The sequence below is a fragment of the Danio rerio genome, chromosome 3, assembly GCF_052040795.2.
Source record: "Danio rerio strain M-AB ecotype USA chromosome 3, GRCz13ab, whole genome shotgun sequence".
NCBI lineage: Eukaryota > Metazoa > Chordata > Actinopteri > Cypriniformes > Danionidae > Danio > Danio rerio.
In genome coordinates this window covers 44130165-44135648 of record NC_141023.1, presented here as the reverse complement: position 1 = coordinate 44135648, position 5484 = coordinate 44130165, and the positions used below count along the sequence as shown (strand labels likewise).

Genomic DNA, 5484 nt, shown 5'->3' with positions numbered 1-5484 from the left:
GTAACGTTTTTCTCTTTTATTTTTATTTTTTTATCACACAGTGCCATTATACAACTGTGTCTGCATTTCCCTTGTGTGAGGAACCATTTATTTCACCTTTTATCTTTTATTCCTCTCAGAGTACATTTCTGGAGTGACAATAGCGTTCTGTCTGGAGAGAAGCGGCACTCTGGATCATAAAGAACAAACAGCATTATTACAAAACCAAGGCCGCTTTCATAAATAAATAACTTCCGACAGCTATTTTCATTTACATGAACAAGATGGGACACTGAAGCCATTAGAGAAAATGGGACTGATTACCAAGCAAAAATTGCAAATCCACCCTGACCAATTTACAGAATTTTGGTAATCCTCTAAAGGAGGATAACATTTAAGCTGTAGATGCTTTACCAGGCCACGCATGCGAAGCTCTTTCTCAGATTTAAATGGGTTAAGCATTATTGTTTCCTCGTGCTTTCTAAAGGTCAAAGAGAATCAAACTTCTCTTTAGAACTTTTGCATAATTAACACAGAAACTACAAATAACTAGTCTTAGCTTAACACTGTTAAAAATACTTTAATTATTTAGAGTTTTTGTCAAAAATTTAGTCAAGAACCATTTCTATTATTATTATTTTTTAGACATAAAAAGTCAACATTAAAGGGTCATGAAATCTTGATCTTGATCTTTCAGTTCAAGTCTACCTCAGGTTTTTTTCCTAAACATGCTACATGATGGGCATGAAAAAGGGGAGCGAGGAGGTGAAAAAGGGGAATGAACAATTGTCAGTTTCTCACGAAATCAGACTAAAAAATAAATCAGATACAATCCGTGAGAAGACCCATAATTTTATACTTTACAAAGTTAAAATGCAATGAAATAAACAGTTATTGAATGTCCTGCTTCATATATGATAGGCTATTTGTAATTTTTATATATTACATACATGGCAACCTCTGAAATAGAGACTAATGCCTAGTTCAGACTGTGTGATTTTAGCCCCGATTTTGGCTCGCCGACAGGTTTTGAGAAATCGGCGACAAATGTCTGAAATCACAGGCAAATCAGTGCTCGTGCACGTGAGTGACAATCACACAGTATGAACTATCAAAGACGCGATCTGAGAGAATCGCAGATGAGTTGCCGATGCCTGTGAGATATTTGGCTTGCTAAATATCTGGAGCTGTCGGCGATTCAAATCATGCTGTGTGTAATGAGTTTTGACTGAAAATAACATTGGCGATCACCTACAGCCAATGAGAGAGCATCATTCACTTGCGTGTGTGTTTGTATACCTGCTGCAGGCCAGCGGGAGGTTGGGGGAGAAGTTAAAAGCGCTCATTTTCGGTTTATTTGGACCCACGAAATGGAGGAAAAACTAGTGGAGGTTTGACAGGACTCAGGAGCGCCCGTGTCTGTTTGACGTTTCATACAGAAAAAAAATTAGTTTATTATCAACTTAAGTTAAGGAGAAATAGATAATTCCCTTTAAACCCAGGTGATCAAACATGTATTTTTTTTACCCCATAAAAGGCTTCTTTCTAATTATGTAGTTAATAACAAAAGATATACTACGTGTTTTTGGCTGTGAGACGTAGTTTGGACGAAGTTGTCGGCGATTCTTTTTATTGTAAAGTCATGCAATGTGAAAGTCCCTGTCGCCGATCCATCTTGCAGTGTAAACAAAGCAGCGACGAAACGCTAGCCCAGATAGTCATGCAGTGTGAAAACATCTGTGACTCGATTACTTTGAAAATCATGCAGTCTGAACTAATGAATTAATGAATTAATTAATGAATATATGCAATCCAACATGGTTATATACCGTGGTTTATTGGTCAGTCTAATAAATAACAAAAAAAAAACATACAAAACATAACAACAAAAACACAGAAAAGAAAGAAAGTGAGGAAATAAAGAATTTATATAAAAGAATGACAAATCTAACTCAGTCCCACACAACTATTAAGAACCACCAATACTACAAAACACCTTTTTGATAAAGAAGCACAGCATGACTAAATAACTGGATTTAAGGGGTCTGTCTCTCTTGTTGGGTGAGTTTATCTAATGCTTGGAAGATAAAGTCTTTTAAGAAGTCTTTTGTCGTTTGCGTGAAGTTTGTGTCGCAGATCGGAGGATACGTTAGACGCAAACTTTAAACTTAGAAAAATAAAAATTCTGAAACTGCGCCTTTTTGTACCAATCCAGCTGCTGTAGGCTGATGCACTGTGCATTATAGGATGTAGAGGAAAATATTTGTTGACAGTGCTTTACCAACAGAAAGAGAGAGAGAGAGAGAGAGAGAGAGAGAGAGAGAGAGAGAGAGAGAGAGAGAGAGAGAGAGAGAGAGAGAGAGAGAGAGAGATGGTGGCATTACCTGATGGATTAATTGACGCCTCCTCCTGAAGTGGCGTGCCATGCATGAAAACATAGTTTTTTTCAGCCGCAGCCACATTTCATTCTCGAAATGTAAAGTTTGTCTAAAGTGATGTATACAAACTGTATAGTATACTATGAGCAGGGATACAATCAGCCAGCGTAGTTGTAGCTCCATAGTCAAAAGCGACATCTTGTGTCTGCCGGTTTGTTTACTTGCAGGAGTTCCATTGGCATTTTCCCGCACGTGAATTCTAACCAATCAAAAAGCAGTTTAGGAAATATGTTCAACAACAACTGGCCAATGAGAGATGTGAATTTTGTCAGATGCTTTTTTTTTTTTTTCATCTGGTACGGACCAAAGCAATCAGTGTGTTGTGAACACGACCCAAAAATGGCAGAAATTGCTACAAAGAAAAATTTATTGCCCTTGGTCTGGACCAAATGAAGCAAACTACAGACAAGTCATGTGGGTCTGCCCTTTTTGTGTCAGGGTGATTTTGGAGACCTTGCCAAGACCGTTCTGCAGAGGTTTGAGGGATGTAACAGGTATATAAAGACATTGGTCAGGTAACTCCCAGTCTCTCCTAACTCACCAATGACATGAGAGGGAAAGTCGAACAGGAAACTTCCATTGTTCCACTCGCTGGTGCGTACAGTCCCAAGACAGACAAACAAAACTTTAACTCATGGTTTGAAAGTACATCAAGCGTGCAAGTTATCATCCTCGGTCCTTGAACATGAGTTGTAGAGTTATGTATAGAGAAGAATGACAAAACATGACTATTTTAGAAACACAAATAAAACATAATTTATACATTCTTAGTTTGTGTAATGTTTTGAAAAGGGTATTTACCGGTGTTAGGGTTGAAGGTGAGATTAAGGAAGAGAATACAAAAGTTTACCAACTGAAAACATTTACTTAGAATTTTGAGATTTTTGAGTCCATTTCAAAAGTGTTGACACCAGGGGTTATCAACTCACGTTGAACGAATCCTGACCCTTTTAGGGGTCACCACGGAGTTTCACCTCCGGCCTGTGTGTTTCATAATATTAGATTGAAGGGGATGATTTTGTAGAGGAGTGTATCTGCATAAACTATAATAAACAAATGACAAACAGAGATAAATACAGTAAATACACAAATGAAGTAGTCAAACAGTTTGCTACAAAAAGAAAACATAATGTGCGATATGTTCTTCATTATGAAAATTATTAAATACTATTAAATCTTGTAAAAGCTGCAAATGCAATAAATCCCAGTGCCCAAACACTTTAAACTCACTTGATAATTGCAATTGATAATTGTTAACTCTATTATGGTTAAAGTAAAATGCTCCAAACGTATCATGTTTTCTGAACTGTTGTACATGATCAACTATAATCCTGATTCCACATTGCATGTGCAGCTATGTGACTATTGCATGTTCCCACATTGTAATATCGATGCTAAAACAATACATTGTGCAGCCCTGGTTCAAACTATAATACATTATTTTTGTTTCATATTACAAACATTCTAAAATGAGCAAGATATTAATAACAATATTAATCAGCATTATTTAGCCAATTTTTGATGTAAATATGAGTAAATGAGGGCTTTAAAAACCTGTGTACCTGTTTACATGAGATACCACACCTGTTCCTAAAAACTAACGATCCTCTGAAATGCCTGGAAAGTTCCAGAATAAACTGAGATCACTGCAAGGCTGATCACGCCTTCATGACTGACTGATTGATCATGTTTGAACAAAGCGGATCAAACAGTGTCTCTCATTCACTGAAGCGAGTATTACAGTGCTGTACTTTCTCACAGACGACGCCTCTGAATGCAATCATGAGGTAATTAAAGACACATCTTATTAGTGCAATGAAAATACAAATTACATTCAGAAGTGTGAAGCCGAAGTTCCTTACTAAAACCTGTTAATTAAAAAACAGGAACTAATGACTTGTCACAGGCGCTCTGCTGAGCTCTTTCTGAAAGCATTAATGGCTTTATTTTCAAACATATTTACATATTCTTGTCTCTGACCAGGCTCCCGGCAGTATACACTGTATATTAAATAGAGGGCAATAATGTGCATCAGTCACACCTGAGAGTGCAATTAGAAAATAACCAAACACTGCATTCATTTATGACGTTTAAACACAATATAATGATGCAAATTAGAGGGAATCAATGCCCTCGATGTGTATTGTTCTATTACAAAAAACTACAAACCGTGTATGTTAAAACCTACCTAAGCATCTATTTTAAAAAGGAAAATGTTGTCAAAGTGCCAAAAACATACTGGTACATAGAATTTTTTATGATTTTCACAACATGGGCTGTTATATACAGTTGAAGCCAGAAATATTAGCCCCCTGAATTATTAGACCCCCTGTTTATTTTTTTTCCCCATATTTCTGATTAAGGGAGAGAAGACTTTTTCAAAACATTTCTAAACATAATAGTTTTAATAAGTCATTTCTAATAACTGATTTATTTTATCTTTGACATGATGACAGTAAATAATATTTGACTAGATATTTTCATGACACTTCTTTGCAGCTTCCAAGTGGAATTTAAAGGCTTAACTAGGTTAATTAGGTTAACTGGGCAGGTTAGGGTAATCAGGCAAGTTATTGTATAATGATGGTTTGTTCTGTAGACCAAAAATAGCTTAAAGGGGCTAATAATTTTGTTCTTAAAATGATGTTTAAAAAAACTGCTTTTAATGTAGCTGAAATAAAACAAATAAGACTTTCTCCAGAAGAAAACCAATAATCAGACATACTGTGAAAATTACCCTGCTCTGTTAATCATCATTTGGGAAATTTATAAAAAAGAAAAATAAATAAATAAATCAAAGGGGGCTTTATATACATTTCTGGAGATTGTGAAGTACACACCCCCTATTCAAGTAGAAGTAAAAATAAAATGACTCTGGTAAAAAGTTGACACTCTGATTAGACTTTGGTACTCAAGTGCATGTAAAAAAAGTACAGCCTGAAATATGTACTTAAGTAAAAAAGTATTCATTACTATTCCTGTTTTAGTTACGGTGGTAACTGCAATGTACATGATTTATACATGTATACAAAATAACTTGCGTTTAAAATGTTTTGGTAAAAAAAAA

The 5484-nt window shown here is 35.7% G+C and overlaps 1 long non-coding RNA gene across 1 annotated transcript; it reads right to left on the bottom strand.

The window, feature by feature from the left end:
- Positions 1–613: 613 nt before the first annotated feature.
- LOC147846008 (uncharacterized) lies at positions 614–5187 on the bottom strand. The gene is made up of 3 exons (XR_015481543.1): positions 2718–5187; positions 1755–2212; positions 614–958 (listed from the first exon to the last, which is right to left on the bottom strand). It is a non-coding gene; the product is annotated as an uncharacterized LOC147846008 (long non-coding RNA).
- Between the last annotated feature and the right edge of the window lie 297 nt (positions 5188–5484).